Source organism: Scylla paramamosain, chromosome 17 (assembly GCF_035594125.1).
Source record: "Scylla paramamosain isolate STU-SP2022 chromosome 17, ASM3559412v1, whole genome shotgun sequence".
NCBI lineage: Eukaryota > Metazoa > Arthropoda > Malacostraca > Decapoda > Portunidae > Scylla > Scylla paramamosain.
In genome coordinates, this window is record NC_087167.1 from 9,900,001 (window position 1) to 9,926,072 (window position 26,072).

The following is a 26,072-nucleotide window of genomic DNA, read 5'->3' on the forward strand; positions in this document are numbered from 1 at the left end:
CAAACGCAAACTGAATAAGATAAAAATACTGATATTGTCTTGGAATTGCTGCACCTTGGAAATAAATTCATATATTTCAGCTTAATGCAACATCATCACCACCATCTTCATTCATCTCTATTGGCTACCCATCTCTTCCAGGTCACCTTGAAAAATTCTTACTTATCGCACAATCTAGTTCCCTGCCTGTCTCTGGTTGTCATTGTCACTCCTATTGTCCGTCTGTCATCGGTTTGCCGCATAACGTGAACTACTAATGTTCTTTTTTCCTTTTATTTGTAGACAAAATATTTTCACCTTTGGTCTGCTTCTCAACAAGAAAGTATTCCCTTATTTCTCTGTTTTCTCTACTTTCATTTATTAGTATCGTATTTTGTGGTGAGGTTCGTAATCAAATATTACCACTACTGTGAAGGACAACCTGTGTGCGGAGGAAGACACGGATATGTGAGGAGAGGTCTGGAGAGAAAAAATATGAACGACCATCAGCAGGGAGGCGAGGAGGAAGGTTACAAGGGCAGTGAGGGCAGAAAAAGGATGAATACCAGTTACTGCAGTGAATTAGCTTGCCCCATACTCTCATCGATGATCATGATGATGATGTTGGAACAAATGAAGCACTCGAATCTTGCAATGAAAACAAACTGAACAATGCTATAATTGGGGAGGTAATAGCATTGAGTGAATCGTAAATTGATACTTCGATGTACACGCTGCATTTCACGAGGAGCCAAACGATATAACTGTTGTCGAACACTATGTAGAGTTCACAGTATTGCTTTGCCAGTCGTGTTGACCAATCGATGCTTGCCAGGTACACATTCCGATTTCGTGAGCCAGATCTGTTCCTGTCGCCTGCTGAAATAAATGGCTCCCACAGGTAATGATAAGCTGAAGTTAACAAATACACGTCACCTGTCCTCACTCTTGAGGCCACGCGAGCAACTACCACTGGCTTATTATAAACACTCGTCGCGTCTTTATCATGCCTGCTCCGACACAACCCTACAAGTGCGACGAATTGAAGGTTACACTCCCACGGCGACAACCCCAGACATAACATACTGGTAAACTACAGATCAAAACGATTAGATTAAACTAATATCATACAAGTGAGGCAAGACTGGCGAGACCAAAACTAATACTTCAAAATCTTGTACCTACTGATGTATTTCTTTATACAGGCAAGGCAGCAACAATAAAGGAACATCGAGCAATATCTGCCTTGGTAATGACAGTGATATATACACATTTATATATTTTTCAATAAGGTGCTTGTGTGTGTGGGGAGAAAGGATTAGCTTGGTATCAAAATCCGTTCATCCCCAGCCTGGGTTCACCAACTCTGGGGAAATATAAATATTAGGATAAGGGCATGCAAACTTTGCCGTGCAACTTTAGTGGGGAGAAGCCGAACTTTATCTTTATGGCGAACATTTTTGCATATGTTAACTGAAATGGAGCTCCGGCTATCTGGTACGATATTTTTCATTAGTGTGTGTGTGTGTGTGTGTGTGTGTGTGTGTGTGTAAGATTCGTTTGTATGTACGTACTATGTATTGACACACACAGGCGTCGACAAAAACATTTCAAAATGGCGAAAAGACTTCAGATTTTCAGCAATTGAATGTCCATGACAGAAAAAAAACTAAGATGGAAAGAAAGGGCGACCCCGAAAGAAATATTAGATGTGCAACACGTGACCTGCAGAGCGGAAGAGGAAGAAAGAAATGAGGAAAAGGAAGTGAGAAAATAATACGTGTCGAAAAAAAAAAAGCGGAAGAAGGAAAGCGCTTGAAAAATAGAGAGAGAAGTGGTGGACAGAAAGTGAGAGCAGGAAGATGTAAAAGTGAAAGGAGGGAACAGAGGAAAAAAGTGGGGAACGCAGAGTGCACGGGAGAAAGTGGAGGAAAAAGGGAGGAAAGAATAGGTGTCTTGAGAGCGATAGGAAGATTCTCAACACGCCTGTCACTCGAGCAACCACAGGAAGAAAGACAAATAAAGTGTGTGTGTGTGTGTGTGTGTGTGTGTGTGTGTGTGTGTGTGTGTGTGTGTGTGTGTAAGTGAGAGGAGCAAGAGATATGAAAATACCAGAGAGGGACAGAATGAGTGACAAACTGTGAAAGAACAAGAAGAGGAAGATTAAAGCGGAAAACAATGCAACAAGCGAGATGATTAAGAGTCGCGGTAGGAGTGAGAGAGTGTCGTTACAAAGGAGGGCTGCAGAAGTAGTGATGAAAAATGTTCCGCTTCAGGACAATAGAGTAAAAAAGTGTTCAACAAGAAGAGAAGAGGAGTTAATGAGGAGTCTGAATGAGTATAGAAGCGAGACAATAGGAACACAACAACGTAATGGAGAGAGAGAGTGAAAAAAAAAAAAAAAACACTGACAGAAGGGACGAGCAGTGTGCTGAAAAATGCCACACATGTGCGTGGCTGAGGAGGGAAGACTTACACTATTACAGAAGGCGTCAGCATTCCCTAGATTTTTTTCGCCAACTGACGTGTCGCTCTTACTTAGTAAATTTGTACCTTCATGGACGGAATAAATGCCGCGAGATTTGCGTAAATTCTACGTTAATGTGAGGAAGGATTAATTTCTGAAGTAAATATGTGTGTAAGGAGGAAAATTACAAACTAATGATATTACAAAATCCGTAAAAATTGCAAGAAAAAAGCGTTGGTAATATAATACTAGCTGTTAATTTCTCATTTCTAACTTGAATAATCGCTGAAAAAATATAGGAGGAGGAGGAGGAGGAGGAGGAGGAAGAGGAGGAGGAAACAGAATTACAGAAAATGAGGCAAAGAACACTTTTCTCGACGCCTTCATTAAACAAGGCTTTTCTCCACAAGGTGCATTTCAAGCTATGACCTAAAAACTCGCAATGAGAAGCGGAGGAAAAAAAATCAAGAAAAATAAATTCAAACAAGCTGATATGAATTTAACTGGAGAAAGGGGACTTTAATAAAACCGAGAAGCCAAACTTGGATAATGAACATATATGCACACATAATACGCAGGATAAATGAAGCAATACACTTTTATGCAGTACCATTAATAATGAAAACAACTGACTGCATATCTTAGCGACGGACATTAATGCTCACTACACATCATTTTATGTAATTAAATTTAAATCAGATGCAAGAAAAAAGAAAAAGAAGAAAAGAAAGACCGGTAAAAGATGCTTCATAAGACTTGTAGGCAAAAAATATATCTGTCTTCCCTCGTCTTGGTTAGAGGAGATGGCGGTGGCAGAGCTTAACAAGAAATAAAGCTGAAAGGGCTGTTTAAGAAAACGCTTGTGATGGCGAAAACTTAAGTAATGATACTGCGGGAAGAAAGCAGAAAAGTTTAGTTAAAACATATGGAACGATGAAATGAGAGAGAGAGAGAGAGAGAGAGAGAGAGAGAGAGAGAGAGAGAGAGAGAGAGAGAGAGAGAGAGAGAGAGAGAGAGAGATAATGGCATCTTAGAAGACCTGGGAAATTGTGAATATCGTCCCTAGTAGTGTAACTTTCCTTTCTGTGGTCGCGTCTCATCATCTTAACTTTCATGATGAGGCATTATTAGGGGCGTCTACAGTTTTAGTCACTATTACAAGACTAACTTCCTTCATGTTTTGATACACACAGTCGAAAGTCCTCTAAATAATGTTCATCATCTCTTTTTCACTTAGTTACCTTTTTTTTTTTGTTAATTGAATGATTAACTTAATTTTGGCGTTTCAATTACCAGCAATATAGCGCCGTCAGGCTTAAAAAATAAAAAAAAAGTGGGTGCATTAGGACTTACTATCATTTTAAACATTCCCGCGGAACGTCAGTGCGTCAACACAGATTGGTTTGTAATGAACTTGACTGCTCCTCAAATAGCGAACAGGCCCTGTCACCACCGAAGCTTGTGAGCTTTGACTAATATTTTTAAAAGTAATATCTTTCTATAGCTGAAGAGGATAATAGCACGCGCGTGACACACCAACCAACCAACCAACACACACACACACACACACACACACACACTAAATAGAAATAAAAGTATGCAAAGAAAAGGCAAAATATACTGGAAAGAGCAGGTGAGGCGTGTAATAGAGAGTTTGTTGCAGTGTACAAAAGTTCAGCGATTGAATAATAAGGCAAACTTTCGCCACAAAGGAAAACAAATAGAGCTGCCAATGTGAAGGTCTCAAATGCATGTGAAAGTGATGGAGCAAGAGAGAATATGCATGCAAAAAGTGATGGTGAACGCTGAGCCCAGCGGAGCGCGGTAATAGGATGCGCCAAGAGATGATGCAGGCACGGCTATGGTTGTGATGAAACTGGTTGCAAGTCGAAAGCAGAAGTTTTCGGCCAAGGCAAATGTTACACAGCCGTATACTTCGCTGCTTCATGCACTTGAGTTAACACTGAAGTTTTACTGTTAAGAATGGAGATGTTCCAAAGGATGCTGCTTAAAGGTATTCGTGTAAGGCGGGAAACGCTCTACAGCAGACAATTTAACATTTCCTATCTCTATTAGAATGGTTTTCCTGTGGACTTCAGGATTACAAATACATAATGAGACTGCTAAGGATTACTTATAATTTTCCAGAAAAAAAAAATATATTGCTGAACTTCTCATAATCGCTGTCGACTTCAGCAAGATAAATCATGTTTTATGGTGCGAGGGGTGGCTGGTATTAAAGAAAGGCTACCACTATCACTTGTCACCGGGAGAAAAATTGTATCGTTACGAATAAGAGAATAGACATTACTTTAATTTAAGTGAAGGAATTTTTGACTAGAAATTAGTATATGATAACGGTCTGTTTGTCAAAGAGCTTAGATTTACAAAATGTATATTTTGTTCAGTAAAAAAAAAAAAAAGTGTCCCCATACTTAGGTTTGTAATTTTTTTCTTCCACCTATGAAATTTACAGGTAAATATTGATATTCTTTCTTAAGGTATCACTTATCAAAGAGACACAAGTAACAGAATAAAGAAGTCCTCCATTCTTGACAGCCTTATAACCAACTAAGCAATAAATGCAACAAACTTATTTGTGACAATTAAGCATTTGCCAACTTAACGTTTGTCACTAGTCCTTTGTACGAATAAAATGCAAAGAACAAAATTTTCATAAAATTTTATAAGCACGCATGTTTAAATATACATAAAAAAATCCAAATTAATACTTGAGTGGCGACACTTGCGCATCCCAGCGATGGATTACTATAGCAATGGCAAAGGCGGCAACGAAGGGAGTTTGCCCTGTCAACTTACTAAAATCTGTATCGTCGTGAAGAAGGTAAGTCTGGTTCTGGGCCGGAATACAGCATGTTTAGAGTTTCCGTGGTGTTCCCAGATGCCCTATAAGCAGTCTGCTCTTTCCCTTTCAGTATCCCCTTCCCTACTAAGCGGTTTAGAGGGAAGATGTGCCCTTTTTATTTAATACCAAACAATATGAATTAGCTCTTCAAGGCCAAGCAGTTACCTGCCGAGCCGATAGTGACAATTCTGTCAATACTGTTGCCTTGCCTGCTGGCCTCGTGGCGTTCAGTTCGACCAAGGTTTACATATATACATATATTTCCTGCCATTAGTAGCTTATTTGATTGAGAAGCAAATGAATATATTGTATTACAACTGAATGGTTTTCCTAGAAATGATTCCAGTCCAGTGAGTGAATGATAAAGAAGGCTGCTAATTGCCTCTGAACAGCGTTCATACACTGTGTTAGGTTATGTCAGACCCTTAGCTCAATGAACACGCAGTATGATAACGTGTGTTGGATTTAACAATCATAACACCGTATATGGATTTTATGTTACATATTTACCAGAGGCATATTTTATAAATGTTTGTGAGTGATGCACCAAACACGGCGGCAGGCCAGCCCTCCATTCCTGGCACCAAGGAAAGCGTGGTAAAACATTTTGAAATTAATAATTGCTCACAGCACAAGAGGCGTGTGATGCAGCAGCGGTGTGGCAGTGCGGCTCATCGTTTCAGGACGATGGAGGAGAGAAAACCATGAGCAAAATAGTGTTTCTGTCTCGCGTCTTTTCTTCCATTAAATGCATCAAATAACTTAAAATAAGAATGAAAGCCACACTCGCGCGGCGCTGCCTTTTACGAGCAGCGCAAAGTGAAGACGTGTAGTGCATTTTGAGTCATGTGTTGACGTCATTCCAGCGAGGTAGGAAAATGCCTCCCATGCATGGAGCGAGGAGCACTTTCCTTAGGGCTTAGACGCTTGGGTGGTGGAAGTTCTCTGGCAGCTTTTGGTAATCTGCGCCGAGTCCCACATGGACTACATTTTTAATCCATTAATGGTTTCAGTGACAACCTAAAGTCGATACATAATGATAGGTATTATCACAATTCGCTGCCATGTTGTGTGACCAGTGCTGCTGCATTACCAGCTTCTGAAAGGCAACTGCAATGAAGGAGAAGGGACTGCTCTTCTGATCTTGCTAGCTGCATGTCTCCCCTCCTCCCACAACCTCTTTGCACAAGTCTTTCTGTTTTGTCTCTTCCCCATTCTGTCCACATCCATAATGCAAGAGTTGAATCAGTATTCGCAATCTTTCATTCCATTTACTGATAAACTCTGAAGTTTCCCGCCTGCTTCTATATTTTCTCTTGCCTAAGAGTTATAACTCTTTCAAGGGGGAGCTTTCAAGACACTTCACAACGTAGCTTTGTACATGCTTTAAGGCTGTTCTCAGATGGAATCGTCACTTACAGTATGTTTTTCGTTTTCCTTTTTATTCCCATTGGCCAAAGGTCCTCTTACGTAAAAAAATGTTACGTTTGTGTAATCACTGTTTAGCATAAATTCGTGAGGAAAATCATTGCCCTAATTCATTTGCCTTCGACGTATGGCTTTCGTTAAATCGCAATCAATTATTATGTGTAGTGGCACAGCCATTCTCATTCAGTCTCGCACTGTGGCTGAGTTTTTAAAACTGGGGATCTAAACTTAGCTTTTGGATAATTTATAAATCTTCACAAAGGGTTCAAGAATTTATAACAATTTATATCAACAAGAAATTATAATGAAAAAAAGCGAGCTGAAGGTTGAATTGTTCAATATATCATACAGGGAGCTTTATGTTCAAAGCATCATCATGGGATTTTGTGGATAATTATTATTTACCCTTTGACTGTGATGTGTGTATGATTACTCTTAATTCATCTGAATGATCCTGGAATGAGAAAGGGTTCTAAGAAACTGATTATGCTTTTGGTTGGCAGGGGTCAGTCGAAATTATACCCTATACTTGCAAGAGGCAAATTCAGCCGAGTACACGATATATTTAAGAAATTTAGCAGCAAGCAGATTTTTTTCTTCAAAAGCTAAATGAAGATCGTCAATACTGCAAGTAACGAAGGCACTCAATAAAAATGATATATTCATACACCGGGAACAGAAAAAAGAAAAACTCGGTCGGCAAGATTCTCACTATCAAAACTTGGTTACCTTCACTCCTTCCCATGTTAAGTGTTTAATTGGTGTGAGAACATTGTAGTAACCAAATAATTGATCATGCAGACTAATATTTTCATTGCAGCCCATTCTCTCTCTCTCTCTCTCTCTCTCTCTCTCTCTCTCTCTCTCTCTCTCTCTCTCTCTCTCTCTCTCTCTCTCTCTCTCTGTGTGTGTGTGTGTGTGTGTGTGTGTGTGTGTGTGTGTGTGTGTGTGTGTGTAATCTGGTTGCACCTGAACACACACACACACACACACACACACACACACACCGCCTTATTTGCAACTCTAATAACTATAACTTTACAAATAATTACCACCTTCCAGTTCATTACCGAAATTACAATTAATAGGACAAAATGTTGGTTTTTATTACAGAATCAACGTTCTTAGCCAAGTCGTTTCTACTTTTCACTAAAGTAGGATAAACCTGAATATGCTTGGTACACACACACTCCTAACCATTGTAGCACATGCAGCCTCGTAACTGCCATGTAATTATCCCATAATGGAAAGCAGTTAGGAGCATTCCTAAATTAAACGATGCTACGTGCAAACTCCCATTAATCGCTGCTCACGCGGGGCCCAAGCCATCGAGACTGCAGTTCACGGAAATGATAATTTTAAGTTGAATTTTTAACATAAGGACCCAGGTTACTATTCGAAACTGCGGATGACAAAATGTATACATAGTATATGAGATACACATTGATATATAGTTGCACTGCATTACATATAAAAAGCGACACGCCTTTTATAAACCTTTATATTCATGTTCACGTCACTCTGGGATCACATGCCTCGCCTCGGCACTGATTTCCAAGACTCTCTTACTCTTTTTCTCTCTTGGGTGGATTTCCTCTATAAATCAGGTTACTAATGACGGCGATAAATTAGCGCAAACTCCGCCTCCCTCCATACAAATGAAAGGAATTAATAAGCAAATAAAGAGGCAAGACGTGTAATTTGTCGACGAGGGATGGTGCAGGGCGGCGGCCATCCATCAGCCGGATGGGCGACCTTTTTCCTGTGGCCTGACATTCTAGTTTGTTCTCTCCGTTGACGCTAAAATATATATGTATTTTTTTTTTTAATAACGGGACAAGTAAACATGTAATTGGTCACAGCGTAGTGACACTTTCCAGATAAATACAGAATACCAAGCGTTCCAGTCTTAATTGTGGCGAGACACAACTTAGATTTTAATTGAAGCGCCACGCACAGGTAAACAACTTTGGGATAATGTCTGGATCTTAGGACGAAGGCCCTGGTGCAAGCGCGCGCACGTACGCACGTACGCACGCACACGCGCGCGCACGCACACACACACACACACACACACACACACACACACACACACACACACACACACAAACACACACACACACACACACGGTAAGAAGGGCAATTAGGTGTTTCAAAATTTGCTATGGAAGTCCAGTAGTGTTTTCCTAACTCAAGCAACCGCTGATGTATGAGTATATATCATAAATGCCATTAATCTTTTCCGTAAAGTGGTGCCAGAAGAGTTACAGAATGAACAAAGACCAGTAAGAGAAGAATGCATTGCTTCTGTGATTTTCTGCTGGAACGCACTGACGCGACAATAAATGACACCAGGTGTGAGAGTAACAAAGGGGACACTCGATAAATCATGTTTGACTTCGAAAAAATAAGTACCAAGGAATTTCCTGAACTATAAAGGTGACTTTGTAAGAACAACAAAAACCGCATATAACTGAAAACTACACATGAGAGATTAAATCAATTATAACAACCACATAGTATCCATTTTATTGATAGGACAGACAAAACATTTATATAAAACAAAATAGTTGTGCTGAAACAATGCATGATGACGTAACGACGAATGAATGAATGATGTAACCTAATTCGGAACGTGGTAGAAGCGAACCGGCGTTGTGTGTCAATAGGAAGCGAAATATATTGAGCAAAAATGAACATGCGAGCAAAGAGAACGAAACTGGCACGGCGAGTTATGAAGAAGATGGAAGATGATCTCTTTCCTCGGGGAAGATGAAGATTAGACGGGATGGCGATGTGGAGGGAGGGAGGGACGGGGTACAAGGCATTATGAGGAACAGGTGTAATGATTGAGCCAAGGTGGAAAAGTAGCAGTTGGCTAAGGTGATTTAGTCAGGGAGACAAGTTAGTGATGGTAAAGGTGAGGTACTGCAAGGCTAGGATGGCAAATAGACAGGCGAGGTTGGCTTGTAGGAAACGAGATGGAGTAAAATAAGTTAGCGAGATGCATTCTACATCAGCATCTGTGTGGCTGTTTTCTTGAATATCCTAAAGCTGTGGCACTAAAGGGGGCGAGAATGCCTCTGAGGAGTGGCGTGAAGCTAAAGAGCACAACGACCAGCCACCCGCAGACTGAACTGACGGAGGGAATTTGGGGCATCGTGTGTGTGTGTGTGTGTGTGTGTGTGTGTGTGTGTGTGTGTGTGTGTGTGTGTGTGTGTGTGTGTGTGTGTGTGTGTGTGTGTGTGTGTGTGTGTGTGTGTGTGTGTGTTTAAGGAAGAGGACAAAAAAAAAAAACGCTTGCTGGCAGACCATTCTCTCACCTGACCGAAGACTGACCATCATCAACCCATAAGATATAATTGAAATTGCATGTAAATCAATCATCCAGTCAAATAAAAGATAATAATGATGATAATAATAATAATAATAATAATAATAATAATAATAATAATAACAACAATAATAATAATAATAATAATAGTAACAAATGATGAAAAAAATAAGAACATAGAAAAATCAATGGGCAGATGATAAATCTCTCCCAAATAAAAGTACATTCCACTTGCCTCAGTCACTAAGTCAGCGGTTCTCAAAACGTGCTGGTTGTATAATATCTTTCTCTTCCTTCCTATTCGCATTTATGTCTGTCTTCCATTCCTCTCCCTGAGCCGCCTCCACTTGGGCCTCCAACTCTACCCCGCCTCGCCTTGCCACACTTTGTCTTTCCCTGCAGGAGAGCGAGGCGGCGGGAAGGGATTCCAGGAAGACAAATAAGTTTTGGACACATATTTCTTCCTTGAATGTGAATAATACAGAGGGGAGTTGGATGCAAGAACCAGAGGATATAAAAATTCTTCGTGGTATTTTATTGATCTTAACAGAGCACGCCGAGCACTTTAACTTCCTACCTCAATTGTTTTCCTTGGTCTCTGATCGACCAATGGTGGCAAACCAATCTCTCAGGCGTAATCACCACGACACTCCCAATCACCACATTCACCTCATGTTGGTAGTGCTGGTCACCGTACCTCACTTCCCTGCTGCGCGACCAAAGCTGAAAGGCACGATGAACAGCGGATTTAGCAGTGTCCGATGCTCGACCCCACCCATTTTGTGTTCTGTGGCCTTAACACGTACTTTTATTTATTTATCTATTTATTTTATGTAGGAAGGACACTGACCAAGGGCAACAAAAATCCAACAAAAAAAAAAAAAAGCCCACTGAAATGCCAGTCCCATAAAAGGGTCAAAGCAGTAGTCAAAGATTGATGAATAAGTCTCTTGAAACCTCCCTCTTGAAAGAATTTAAGTCATAGGAAAGTGGAAATACAGAAGCAGGCAGGAAGTTCCAGAGTTTACCAGAGAAAGGGATGAATGATTGAGAATACTGGTTAACTCTTGCGTTAGAGAGGTGGACAGAATAGGGGTGAGATAAAGAAGAAAGTCTTGTGCAGCGAGGCCGCGGAAGGAGGGGGGGCATGCAGTTAGCAAGATCAGAAGAGCAGTTAGCATGAAAATAGCGGTAGAAGACAGCTAGAGATGCAACATTGCGGCGGTGAGAGAGAGGCTGAAGACAGTCAGTTAGAGGAGAGGAGTTGATGAGACGAAAAGCTTTTGATTCCACCCTGTCTAGAAGAGCAGTATGAGCGGAACCCTCCCAGACATGTGAAGCATACTCCATACATGGACGGATAAGGCCCTTGTACAGAGTTAGCAGCTGGGGGGGTGAGAAAAGCTGGCGGAGACGTCTCAGAACGCCTAACTTCTGGATTTACTCTATGTTAATCTAGTAACTGTTAGATGATACTTTGATTTTGTTAGTGAAGACATCATCAGCCTGCTATGTAGGCGATAAAATGTCCTGTCGGTTATTCTGGAAATGAACCTTCCGTCACGAATAACGTTTTCAGCAACCAACGGGACGCAGGATATCCCCCCTCCCGCCCCTGGTCCCTGCGACAGCAACAGGCAGCTATTGGCTGGCGGGATCCCATGGGACGGCCACGGGCAATTCTGTCTCACTCATGCAGACAGTCCCTCTTAGTTGATAGTAACCTAAGTGGCATCTGTGAACCAACTGGGTAACCGATTCACAATGTATTATACGCGAGGCAAGATGTGCATTATGTTCATTCCAAAATTTGCATCATAGTAATTCCTTTAAAATGGTGACGATGACAGACTATCACTTCGGCAACATTTTGCTGGTCTTGTTTTTTGTAGTATTTGTTTGGTATTAACATTGAGATTATCTTCAACATTGTAACATCAAGGTCACACAACAAAGATCAAGTATTGATGAAAGCGCTCGCGTCAGATAAAATGCTAAACTTTAGTAACGCAACAACTGATCACTTCTAGGGAAGGGAAAAAGCGTCAGGAAAATCCTACAATAAACAGATGATCCTGGCTATTGCCTCACCACAACAGGCTTTTCTCGGCTTAGGGCTATAAATTTTTGCATTAGGTTTCATCATTATTCTATGAATCATTTTCAGCCTGTGCCTGCAAAAATCGCTGATGCCGCTAACACCGTGAGTTATTGCTTCAGTACGAACACAATACGTCTGTTTGAGATTTACGATTGGAGGAACGTGTGAATATATCCAAAGCTGGTGATGGAAGAGTGATCGTGTGGAAGTATTTAGGTTTACTTTTATTTCACAATGATTTGTTCTTCTAAACATTTTTAACAATACTTCGGTCCCCACGTCCTTTTTTTTCTAGGAACCCGCATTATCTTGGCGACCTGAGACCTGAGCGTTTCTCATGAACACGGCATAAGGTAAGAAAACAAACGCCGAGTCTTTCTTCATGAATTACTCCCATTTATACTCGTATTTTCCTTGAAACCTAAAACCGATGGGCGTCGTATTGAGTTTACACAAATTTTGTTACGAACTGCAGCAGTGTTACATAAAAGGCTATAGCATTCGTTCTATTTCATTTTAATTTTTTTCTTTATTTTCAGTTTTGCCTCTCGCGTTACGTACACATTCAAGCAGAATTTTCTCGCCAATTTAGCGTTTGCATCCATTGCTAATGCTGGTAATGCCGCTGTCCCATCCATCACCCTTTATCCTCGCACCACCGTTCCGAACCGAGCGCAGACCTTCCTCGCTATTTCCTTTTCAGATTACCTAAGTACATAGTATGTCCCTCAGCACGTCTATTTGCTTTTCTCTCTCTTCCTCTTATGACAGCAAGTGACGATCCCTCGCCCTCTTTAACGCTCACCCAACGCTGGCCAAGCACACATCGACCCTCGCACCACCTTCCTGTTTCCTTTGTTACTTGTATTCCGTTCACACCAGAGGGCGCTTGGACTTGAGTCTTAGATTAATGTCATCGCTCAGGTCTCTTTTCCTTGCCAGGACAAAATAGAACATTGATGCATAGTACCAGTGACTGGTACTATTGAAAGAGTGAAATATGATTATACTTAAGCTTGAAAACTTTATCCTCTTTTTATTGATGTAGTCTTTCCGGGAGTTGTGGCTCAGTGTTGTGGAGCGGGCTTGGTTCGTGCCACCACCCAGACAGGCTTGTTTCTTTGGAGAGGATATTTTTCCATCAATACATTTAAATGAGATGCCTATTAAAGGCAATTAGGCTTTTTTATGTAGCGCCTTCGTCAGCTGTGTACTAAATAAAAGGTTTGGCGCCTTTACGTATCTTTTTGTCAGTATTTCTCATGCTGACTCTTCCGTTTTTATTCATATCTTAGAATTACGCCACTCACTGAATAAGTGACGATATATTTATTCACTTTTACTTAGAGCTTTGACACACTTGATTAAAGCTAAACTGTATTCATCTACAATACATTTTCTCAAATCTTTACATTTTTTTTTTCCAGTGACCTGCGTTTTATAAAATTGTCTTAAGAGATGGATATTCCTTTCTTAGCACGCTACAGCTGACTGATTCTGTGCCTCGATGAAAATCATCCTCCACAAATACAGCGGCTTTCCTTTCTGCAACATGCGTCAGCTAGTCAGGACAGACAAACCGAGACCTGGCTAGATATAATTTCGTTGTGAGCCATATGGAATTTACTACTCGTCGAAACACACCACAGTATTTCGCTCCGAATTATTTGAAAGACCACAAAGAAACGACACTCATGAAACAGAGCAAAAAAAAAAAAAAAAAGAAAAAAAAAAGAAATCAGTGTCACAAAAAATCAAGGAAATTATTTTTCATACAATTAAGGGTAATATCTTTGCTGGTGATATTCCCCAAAATTAATAGCGTTTGCTAGACTTGTTAATCCTCGACCATATACAACCTTCAGTATGGTTCACCTCACAGGCAGAGAAGGAGCGCGTAATGCTCCAGACAGGAGACCTACATCTGGCTGTGTTCTTTTCTTTCGTCTGCCCTCTCCTACAGGTCTATTTCTTTTCTCTATTATTCGTACATATACATAAGAACGGGACACACACAAAAAAAAAAAAAATCCTGCAAGTAATTTTGATATCAAGAAGTACATGGAAAAAAAAAAAAACATAACATAATGGATAACAGCCTAGCCATGAAAAATGCTTACCTGTTAAGAATCACAACTTTTCACATATACGTAAATGCACAACTTTAACAGAGTTCATAATCGTGCAGGACTAGAATTATAGCAACGAATATATCATCAATCAATGTTTATAAGTTTCGGAGTGCCATTCATATCATATCAACACACACACACACACACACACGCACGAACTTGTGTACTCCGTGCAGAGAAGATATACAATTACTAAATAAAGGTCGTGAAAATGCAATAAGAGTACGCACAAAGAAAAACATTTAAAGCATTTGGTGCAACGGTAACACTGAATGATACTTGCTTAATTTGAATGAACCTTCGCGAAAAAGAAGACGTGATACAAGTACTCCATAGCAAAAATGGAGATTGAAAGACATGTAAGGTCTCTCTCTCTCTCTCTCTCTCTCTCTCTCTCTCTCTCTCTCTCTCTCTCTCTCTCACACACACACACACACACACACACACACACACACACACACACACACACACAATAAAAAAAAAAAAAAAAAAGGAGGAAACACTGACTGACTGGACACCAAGAGATAGTAAGTGGAGCGTGACAAGACATTAGGTGAAACACAAGACAAACAGTTCCCGGACAAATTTGAAAGTGGTAGAAACAGCGGCATGGCCCAGGGAAGAGGATGGCGGAGGCCATTGCCCAGCAGTGAATTGTGCTGCTGGTGCTGATGACTGTAATGCTGATGATGAAGAATCTATTCATTCTTACTTTGCGGGTACACACACACACACACACACACACACACACACACACACACACACACACCTATGGTAAAAACTACGCCGCGGAAAATGACGAGCAATGAGGCAGTCCCGCCTCCTCAATAGAAACAGCATTATGTGTTCCAGGATATCAGTGTATTTACATTAAAGCTGAGCCGGTGGACCACGGCGTTGTGATGCCGAGTACCGGCTCAAGTTGTATCTTAGTATATAATAAAAAAAAAAAAAAGACATTTCTGAATAAAATTTTCTAATACCCGATAAAAATAACCTTTTAAAGTCATCACTTCAACATACAAGTAACATCTTAAATCTATCAAATATTAGGAAATAACAAATATAATTGCAATGAAATACACCATATAATAGGACTTTTCGTAAAATGTGTTATATATATATATATATATATATATATATATATATATATATATATATATATATATATATATATATATATATATATATATATATATATATATATATATATATATATATATATATATATATATATATATATATATATACTCGTATATATATATTTTTTTTTTTTCTTTTTTTTTCTTTTTCTTTTATGTAGGACGGACACTGGCCAAGGGCAGCAAAAATACAATAAAAAAAAAAAAGCCCAGAGATGCCAGTCCTAGAAGCGGTAGTCAAAAATTGAAGGATAAGTGTCTTGAAACCTCCCTCTTGAAGGAATTAAAGTCATAGGAAGTGGAAATACAGAAGCCGGCATGGAGTTCCAGAGTTTACCATATATATATATATATATATATATATATATATATATATATATATATATATATATATATATATATATATATATATATATATATATATATATATATATAATCATTGTTTTGCCCATCTAGGGGAAATGCACTGAGATATAAACGCTTTCTCATGTGAGGGAAAATAACCGTCCAAATATTCCCGGCGAAGCAGCTTGCAGCTTATCAGGAGCAAGTCTTGCCGCGCCGCCTCCCACATTGAGATACACAGCCTGGGGGTGTGAGTTGTGCCGCTGGAGCGAACCGTCTCTAAACACCTACATTTTAGTCGGTAGGATGTTCAAGACGTAGCTGGACGGCTGGACGTAGCGGTGTGCTCTGTTTATATTGTTGTATCGTCATCTTATGATAGGATGTCCATATATATACAAGTTAATTTTCCTTTTCCTATTGTTCTCGTTATTACCATTATTTATCATTTATACACTTAATTTATATGTACGACGCCTCTCGTTCACCTTTTTTTTTTCGATTACTCCTTAGGTGACGTCACGCGTGCCTCCCAGTCAACGGCTGGCCTCTGGGCTGTGGGGTTTGCGCTCTACTTGGCAGTTTGTTATTATACTGGGAGATATTTTACACAATGTTTGCTGTTATCCTTGGATTTGGAGATTACCTATATGTGCTTGCGCAACACCCTAGCACAATCTACTCATTCTCATTGCCCATCAGACACTGTGTGAGGTTAAAATGGACTTACTGATCTGAAACAGACGTTATGCCATCACTGATGTATGCCGTTAGATTTTTGGTACTAAAAGTATTATGGCGAAAGTACTTTGACACATTTTGAGCATTACCACGAAAATTATTCAGTGATCGATCTCTTCTAAAATGTGGACTTTCTCAAAAAACATCATTGTATAGCATCGGAACATAGATATCCCGTCTCCTGCACAAATACCTCACCATAATCACACAAGTAGTCAAGTGGTCGAAGTTTCGGATAAATTGCTTATTCTCTCCATGTTCATGCAAACTTAAATTTGGAATCACCAGATGGTACATATTACTGAGTGGGGACAGCACACCTGGCGGAACACCTTGGCGCGGACATTGTGGTGTGGTTGCTGTACGGTACATAAAGGCAAAAAGTCCCGGAGCTCTTACGTCTTAGATCTTGTAATGAATGTGTGAATTTACTGTGTGTAAATATTTTACTGCTGATATTAAGATAAATAATCAACAGTGCCAGAATTTACTGCCCACACTTTGGATAATCACAATTATATAGTCTCTCTCTCTCTCTCTCTCTCTCTCTCTCTCTCTCTCTCTCTCTCTCTCTCTCTCTCTCTCTCTCTCTCTCTCTCTCTCTCGTAATTAATGTTAATACAGAAGCTGGCTGACATTAAAGCGCTCCTACTCTCTCTCCACCACCTATCCCACCCGAGTCAAATGGCGTAACATAATCTCGTCCATTATAGACTGTTTATTAATTAAAAAATCTTGTGTGAACTCCGTCATAATCTCTTCCGCGAGGACTGCAGACCATATTTTGGTAGATTGCCAAAAGGATTTAAACTCCCTGACATCACCATGGCACACCTCACATCACAAAGTTTTGGACTCACTGGTGTGTGCAGGAAGGCAAAGCGAAGGTGTCTTCCGAGGTTAGGGAGAAGCGTGGCTGGTACGAGTATTTACGCACAAATAGTAAGGCTGGTGGAACACGCTTGCATATAATATGGCTCGTCTTTCCCCGTAGTGATAACATGTTTTCTATTTTTGGTATCAACGCCTTAAGACAAAACTGTGTATCAAAATAAATTCAGTAATGTTGAGAGAATTGTCAAGTATTTCCTTTGATACGTAAGAAAAATCATGCAGATTTTGAGGCATCAAAAGTGGTCGTATGTAATTTACCAAAGTTGCGTGATGTTGAGTGAACCACCCTTTTGTAAGATAAGAAAAATCGAAGTATACCACAACCGCAATTTTAACTGCCCTTGAATCTTCTTAATTCAACTTACAAGAAGTCATTTCGTAATGGAAAGAATACCAGTTCATATCGCAACAGCGCTCGTCTGCTTCGTGGTCAACTGATTAACTGAACTCGAGTTACAAGTTGCCTACACGGCTACTAAGCTAATAAACTGTTAGAATGAATTGCTTCACATCATAAAGACCGTCCTTGTGTTTGCACAATTACATCACATTACAAGTCAACTCTGAATGGGTTAAATTTTTGTTAGTCTATGTATGGCGGGCACAAAGAATTCTGCTTCACGAGTCTGGAGCACAGGACATGCAATTAATGAAATCTTTAGCATAATGAATTTAACGTTAGTTATGGAGAAAAGGAAGTATACATCTCATTATATGTTGTACAGACAATCTGGAATTACATGTAATACTGGAGTCTTACTGTTCGGGTAAATGCAGCTCAGTGATTCGGTATCATCTGTACTCATTTCAAGGTATTCTGATACTACCAGCGGTAGTGACGCTTCAGTAAACTAACCCAAGCAGCCCTTTCTTCACCTTTACTCCTCTCCCTAATGTGTTCGGTTTCCCATGATGACCCTTGCAAGATGTCTCCACTATAGCTGTTCTTAGCAAGCATAGGTTGGCACTGCTTGACGACTTGTTAAGTGTATAACAGCACGGGTGAGTTCTAGTCTCCAGCCATTTACTAAGACAACGGCACAACAAAACCTTCAAGTATCGTTAAAGAACCAAAAGAAAAAAAAAATCTTTAGGATATGGCACAATGAAATGTGACTAGAAACCGAGGCAGTGAGGTGCCACAAACATCTGATCGTAAACCTGCATCAACGCACGAGAGAGAACCACCATTGTTAGTCCCGAGGAAATAGCGGTAAAATAAAACGATGAACAGGTTAACACAAGGGATTCAAGGACACGCTTCATGATAGGCTACTAAAGTTCTTTTAGACATTGATATATATATACGCAGCAACACCCATTAGTAATTACTGCTTACGACAACAATTATCAGTAATTACACCGACTTATTTATGCAGTACATTCACCTGCTTATAATCGGCAGGAAATTATGTTATTACAGCATGTGTAACAACAATTAGTAAGAGACTAGCAAGGCCAACACTAAAGTTTCGCTCGCTGTCCTGAGGCACGCCAAGCCGTTACAACACACTCCACACACATGATGTTTATTACTCAAATAAACCTCACTCACCGATTACGCCTACAAGCTGAAGGTCTGCCGTCTCCACGTGCACTCAAGAACACAAATCATAGAAAGACACATCTTCATCGCACCGCTGTCTGTTTTGCTTTGCCATCTGTCCAGGCAAGACAAGCCCCCTGACCTCCGCCCATCAGCTGTTTGCGATTAGCCCGCCATCTATTGGCAACGTAACTATTTACCCATGTCCACCAACCCTCCCAGTGGGGCCCCACATCCTTCTCGGTCTTTGCTTGTCTAGTTCACTCGGCCTGTCGAATATCGCTGAAAAGCAACCTTTGAATACCACAATAAAATAATTGAATATAATTTCATATTAACACTGTTCAGTTTTCTGTTTACGGTTCTAATTCAGATGTATGAATCTCACTTAAACTGTGTATAATCACAAAGCAGCGAGCGCGCCACTACAAGCTGCCAAGAAACAACATCCAGTGACGTGACGCCGCTGGTCGCCTCGTTGTCGCCTTCCCTCCATCCCAGCCCTCCTAAGCAGCCCTGTGTCAACACCATCATGACTTATTTAAACATAATGTACTACGTAGGATACAAGCCAAATTTCTTTTTTTGCCTCTAAACATACATAATTTGGAAATATACATTGCGTATTAAGACTTGTCTTTCGCAAGAGTGACCTCACTTCATATCCAAGAAACTCGGAATATTCGATACAAAATGGAGATTTCCCAGCGGTATTCCATAGAAAATAAAAAAATTTTCAGTATCATCATGAAGCCAAAATTGCCGGCAAAATTACACGTTTCAGTTATAATATTACAAATGTACGTTTAATACATTTTGTGCTTATCTTATATTTGCCTTATTATAGTACGTATAGTATTAGTATAGTATTATAGTATAGAATTTTATTAGGTATGTATCATAATTTTTTTACATCATAATTACTGCAACTAAGAAACGAGTTATACGAGAAATATTCTTATTGTATTGTGTGTTAGTAGCTGCCTGGTTTACTTAATCAGCTAAAAATATAAGAGTTCTGATGAGCTCTGCTTCAATATTTCACAGTGCCTGAGAATTAAGTTTGTATCTATTCTTAGAAATTGTATATAGACGTATTGTGATATAAAATCTGCACCTCTCTCTCTCTCTCTCTCTCTCTCTCTCTCTCTCTCTCTCACACATTCGTACACTCCCACCCATCCAGGCTCCCATCATACACACACACACACACACACACACACACACACACACACACACACACACACACACACACACTAGCATCAAAAACTACCTAAAAAAAAAAAATAAATAAATAAAAATAAAAATAAATAAATAAAATAACATCAAGTCAAGAACGCAGCACAGGAGAATCTGCGTGGCGTGATATGCAAACCATTAGGAGTGACGGCATCCGCCTGCACGACCCCTCACTCAGCCTTCTGAAGCACGCCGGCTTGGGATCTCACACATCTGGAGATCCATCAAGTAAATTTCAAATGTGCTTAAATATTTGTGTTCCATTGAGCGTTAGTGGAAGAAAAATTCAGATCCACTTAACAAAAAAAATGACTTTATTCTATTCTTCCTTTACCTTAAACTTCAGTTATTATTGTTTTGTGTTTGGAAATAATGGATAATTGCACTTTCTAATGACAATCATACGCGTTTAAGAAATCACCTTGCCATTTTTTTTCATGGTCCGTGTTTACGTTGGGATTGTAATGTAGTGGCGGAGGAGTTTTATCGCATTCCATGTAAGGTGAGTTGTATGATGTATAATTAAAGATCATGATTTATGCCAAATTCATTATTGGGATTGTTATGGATGCGTATCAAATTTTGACGATAAATTGGTGCATTTCACGTACACCATCCTTGCTCAACTCGACTCATTCTTACCACAATCATGAGAAATGCAAAAAAAAAAAAAAAAAAAAAAAAACTAATGCCAGCAAACCATGAAACAAAAAAAAAAAAAAAGTAAAAGTAGTACATTATATAGGCAAAATTCCTCCCACGCTATTGTACACACACACACACACACACACACACACACACACACACACACACACACACACACACATGATTATAATGTTCAGCTGTATTGATTGCACCACTCTTGGAATAAACCTTCGAAATATCTTTGGTCTTCACATGACAACAGCACTTGAAATTCAGGGACTATGCACAGAAAAGAACGCACACATGCAGATTTATTATTTTTTCCTCACAGTGTACAATAATTGTTCACACGGCACGAGAGAGAGAATGCCAGAACTATGACGAGCAGGAAGGTGAGGAGAGGAACGACAAAGGCCGTCATCAGGTTTCCTTTTACAATACTACGAAGGAAAGGCTGAATGGCCGCGGATGTGTAAGTAAGACGGCAGCTGAGCCACGCGTGAATAAGAAAGATCTCTGTAAAAAACCGAGTGGCCTTGACGGATCCGTAATGGAAATATTGGGGGGAATCTGAGAATACAAAAAAAAAAAAAAAAAAAAAGCAGTCCATGTTTTCGTGTGTGGGCGAATCTGAGAATTTCAGTTGCGTCATAAGCTTATATAATTACCAAAACTACACTAAAAACTGTACGCACTGTATAACTACGATTTTAGCTGTTTAAGCAACCCCCCTCCACCGCCCCCCCGCCCCACACACACACAGACACACACACACACACACACACACACACACACACACCTCGACAACACCGCTATGGACAGGACATACAATCATACAGAGAGCATTGTGTTAAAGCAATCAGTGGGAAGCAAGGGAGGAAAGGGTTGTGGTGGGACTAAACTTACAAAGTCGCATCGGGAATCTGGAAATTTCCAAGAGGTATCTCCAGTGTGTGTGTGTGTGTGTGTGTGTGTGTGTGTGTGTGTGTGTGTGTGTGTGTGTGTTGTTACCTTTATCTTTCAGTATTTTCACAAGGAATGAATGACTTCTATTCTTAGACTATTAACAAAGTTCTCTATCATTACGTAATTTTGACAGCATAAAATTGCTGAAAGTATGATATAAATGTTCCTTTTTACTGAAAGGTGAGAGGCATTGATCGCGGTCTCCAATTCCTCAATAACATCATTTTTTTACCTGATATTTAAGATGAACTTTTAATATTTATCTTCACTACAGTCGTGCACGGAAGTTTTACAGTTTCCATTACGATTTCTCTGTTCACTCAAGTCAATCACTTCACATTAATAACGATCCAGTGCGGGAGGAGTGTGAGCGATCAATGCATGCAATACTTTGTTTCCATGTGTTCGAGAGCTCTGATCCCATAAATCTATTAAGCTTAGCAAAATCTGAAGTGCAACTCTTCTTTGAAATTACTGAATTCAAGAGCTCACTCTCCAACTCAGTCTCTTTTGCTTTATCTAATTTTCGTCACTCAAGATACAAATATTACCTACATACCTCACATTTTCTGCATCCTCGCTGCACAATAAGCTCTATCGTTTTTTTTTTTTTTTTTTAACTCCAGTTACAACCAATATTTTTTCTCATCAGATTTTCGAAAAGTTTGTCTTCCTGTGTTTTCCATCTTTCAGTTACCTTCAGTTTCTTAGATGAGAATTTCAGATCTACTCAGAATCGGCTTTTCTTTTCGAACGATCGTCTGATAACAATACATACTTACTCAGTTATTATTTTCTTTGTTTACTGAGATTCCTAGACCTATGGAAGCATTCGAAAATGACGTTTTCATCTCACGACTGAAATTCAAATATTATCGAGAATGTTTTCCCCTCTGTCAAGTATTTGTCTCAAGATGGGAGAGAAACGCGACCGTCTTCAAGAATACACTAGATTATGATTTAAAAAGAAATTATCCATAAATTCTGAGACGCATGCTAATCTTCATTACTTTGTAGTCAGTGCGACAGGAAAATGTTGGAGCGGTGCCGGGGAGGGAGCGAGGCTGAGATGCTGCAGCCTTGGCTGTGCTTGGAGCCGCCCCATCCTGACGGGGATCTGCACCAAATTAATGATCTCGGAAGAACGATTGATGTGTGTGTGTGTGTGTGTGTGTGTGTGTGTGTGTGTGTGTGTGTTCTTTCAGCCCAACTGCGGGGGTGGTGTTCACTGTCTCCCATGCCTGCAGTCTGTGCCGTGTCGCAGCTCACCCGTCCCGTTCTCCCCTTTTCCCAGATTCTGTTTGCGTTCGCCGTTTTCCGCGCCCAATCCCCTCATTGGCCGACGCTTCGTTAGTTTCCTCAACTTCTGCTCGGGCTGATTCAGTTATGGAAGCACTGTTACTTAGTTCAGGCACCAGTTCGTTACCAAGTCTCAGCACAAACCATTACTGTTATATGTATACTGTCATACCCTCAGAAATAATTATAACTGCTCATTATTTTAATAAAACAAAGCATGACAACCCAATGAGCTATGAGGATAATATGTCATTTGTTTCATGCAGCACTGGCAGGGAAAAATATGAAATAATTCATTTCGCCAAGCAACAGTGCTGTTCCACCCTCCGTGTTTACCACGCCTGTACAGTATTTGCCAAGAATGTGTTAGTATTCAGGCCGCACACTACAGTCCATCGACACAAAACCCGCCCAATGTGAAATAAAACTAATCCTCTTATTCACAGTGCATTGCAAAGCTGATGTAATGGAAATCAGCCTCAAAATACAATTTCTATGTTCCTTTACCCAAAAAGCAACGTTACCTCCACTCTCGGCTTCAACAGTTGATGGGGCAGGTTCTCACTGCCAAACGTGTGAATTGGAACAGCTTCAGCTGAAGTATTCAAAACGTTTCCTTCAGTTTCTCTCTTAGTGAGCGTTCTGAACCCACTATCGAGACAGCTGTGATTTATAGCTCATAGGGAGGCTGGATGGGCTATGAAGGGGAATGAAGGCAACTGTGTGTTTGAGAATGACTTACACGACCAAAATTTTACATATTTATCGTTGCTATACATCTATAGGAATTAATTTAATGTGATAAATCACTATGAAATCTCTATAACCATAAGTATCTAAATAATTATCCCCACCTTAAATTAGGAAAATCTACACATTCACAAAACGTTCAGGTAAGGCTGGCGTGGCTTGATGGAAAAAAGAGCGAAGTTCGATGAGTGATGGGTGGCGACAGTCTCCTCGAGGCCAGACCGAGCTATGGCGTCACTTACGATTTCCTGGAAGAGTCGCACAGTTACTTCCGAGTTCATAGATGACAAAATAATTAATTATCTTATGATTATGTTACCTGTAGTATAGGACGGCATGGATCCTTCACACTATTTCACACCTGCACCAGCCTGGCTCTTTGAGATGCATGGCACCGCAGTAAAGGATGGCTGCTGAGTTCATCATTACTGGTGAAGTCGCAGTCATGTTCAGACATCTGCCCTTGATGAAACGCAATGTTGGAATAAAGTTTTACATTTCCGTTAATTTTAAACACCGCTTTCTAATTTTCTCTTGTGCAACATTTGCCCTTCTGCACGTAGATTTATGCAACAAGGAACATCATGTTACAGTTTTCCTTTGTTCCATTCAGTGCACTTGAATAAGAAGGTACAGTAATAATTGGAAAAAAAAAGTTTCCTTTGCAAAACTGCCTCCATGTAGTTGAAGAAAACTTCCACTGCACCTCAGATGTTAACTATGAAATTATGTAGGTAACAAGGAAGGTGGAGGCAGCCGTGCTTGATAACTCCTTTTACAATCGTCTGGAAAGCGAGATCAATACTGCCTTCATCCAGTCTGCATCACTTTCACCATCGCAAAGGACTGTTACCCATCCCAGCCTTGGATCCTCATTCGGCAAAGACAAACCATTACTAGGGTTGCACTGAAGTGGAGGATCCCTATAATTCATCCAGGAGAAAGCCATGGGAACCAAAATTCAGTAAATAATAATGTGTGATGTCATAATCTTGAAAATCGTCTAACCAAAAACATTCACTTTGAAGTTCACAACATAAATTCAGGATATTCGGATGGATCAAGGTTTCGTCCCTCAGGGCTTGGGTGTCCGGGCCGTGAGAAATATATGAAGGGGAGTCGCTCATCCATTCGTTTAAGATGTATCACGTGTGAAGTCAGACTCGCCAGGGATACCACCGGGGCACTAAGCTGATTTCGTCCTCGTTGATCCAAGGCGGAGCGGAGGCAAGCGACGTGACCTGGGAGTCTTGTGCGACCACCCCAAGGCTCGCACACTTGTTTGCGGCGGACGAAAAAGTTGGACGAAGTCTGCGCTCGTGTATTTCTGTCAACTATAAAACTAATCCTGTGTGTGTGTGTGTGTTTTTTTTTTTTTTCTTGTTTTACTTAATTCTTTATAAAAAAAAAAATTACATTTGTAAAGTGCAATTATTAGCTGAAAATATTGTAACAGTTTATAAAGTGCAAATATTAGCTGTAAATATTGTACCGGTTTACAGAGAAAATGTCCTAGCATGGCAGTCACGCCCGAGGAACTCCCACAAAGCCTGAGTCTTGGGGGCAGCTTCACTGAGATGGGTTTGAAACCAACCAGTAACCTCCAAGTGCCTGACTTTAGATTCTGATATGATGTTTTGAAGTATACAGGCATTATATTATGTGAGGATATAAAGTTGCCACATTGCTACGCTCTCTCTCTCTCTCTCTCTCTCTCTCTCTCTCTCTCTCTCTCTCTCTCTCTCTCTCTCTCTCTCTCTCTCTCTCTCTCTCACACACACACAGAAAGTTCACATGGGCTCTTTGTTCATTTCAGATGAGGCACTTGTCAGATTCACTTCTAGGCACGACTTTCACCCAGAATAGCTGCACCAATAGCTTAATGTCTTTCCTGCTTTCGCATGGAAAGCGGATGAAATTCAGGCTTGTAATAATTACCATGTAGATTTTACATTCTTTATAGGCAGCCTCGTGACATGTGACATATACCTAAACCTTTCATCATAACACCAGCACTTCCTGATTCATAATAGTTTAAGAAATATTTAGATTTGCAATTAGTATTACGCAAGACTGACTCCTTTTACACGCAGGCTTGTGTCGACGTGATGCATTTCTCCTTCGCCATATAACCTTCTCATTACTTATTACAGGCCAACACCTTCCTGCTACTCATTTTAGCGGCGTCTGTATCACAT

The 26,072-nt window shown here is 40.1% G+C and overlaps 1 long non-coding RNA gene across 2 annotated transcripts in view; it reads right to left on the reverse strand.

Annotated features, from left to right (window-relative positions):
* LOC135108451 (uncharacterized) overlaps positions 1 to 19,657 on the reverse strand; it is a 26,683-nt gene extending 7,026 nt beyond the window's left edge. Inside the window, exons 1-3 of one of the 2 annotated variants that reach the window (XR_010272274.1) lie at positions 18,985 to 19,657; positions 10,652 to 10,797; positions 10,310 to 10,470 (exon numbers count right to left, since the gene is read on the reverse strand). This is a non-coding gene — a long non-coding RNA (uncharacterized LOC135108451). The remainder of the gene's footprint in view (positions 1 to 10,309; positions 10,471 to 10,651; positions 10,798 to 18,984) is intronic. The other variant, XR_010272275.1, reaches the window with a different exon arrangement.
* Positions 19,658 to 26,072: the final 6,415 nt, after the last annotated feature.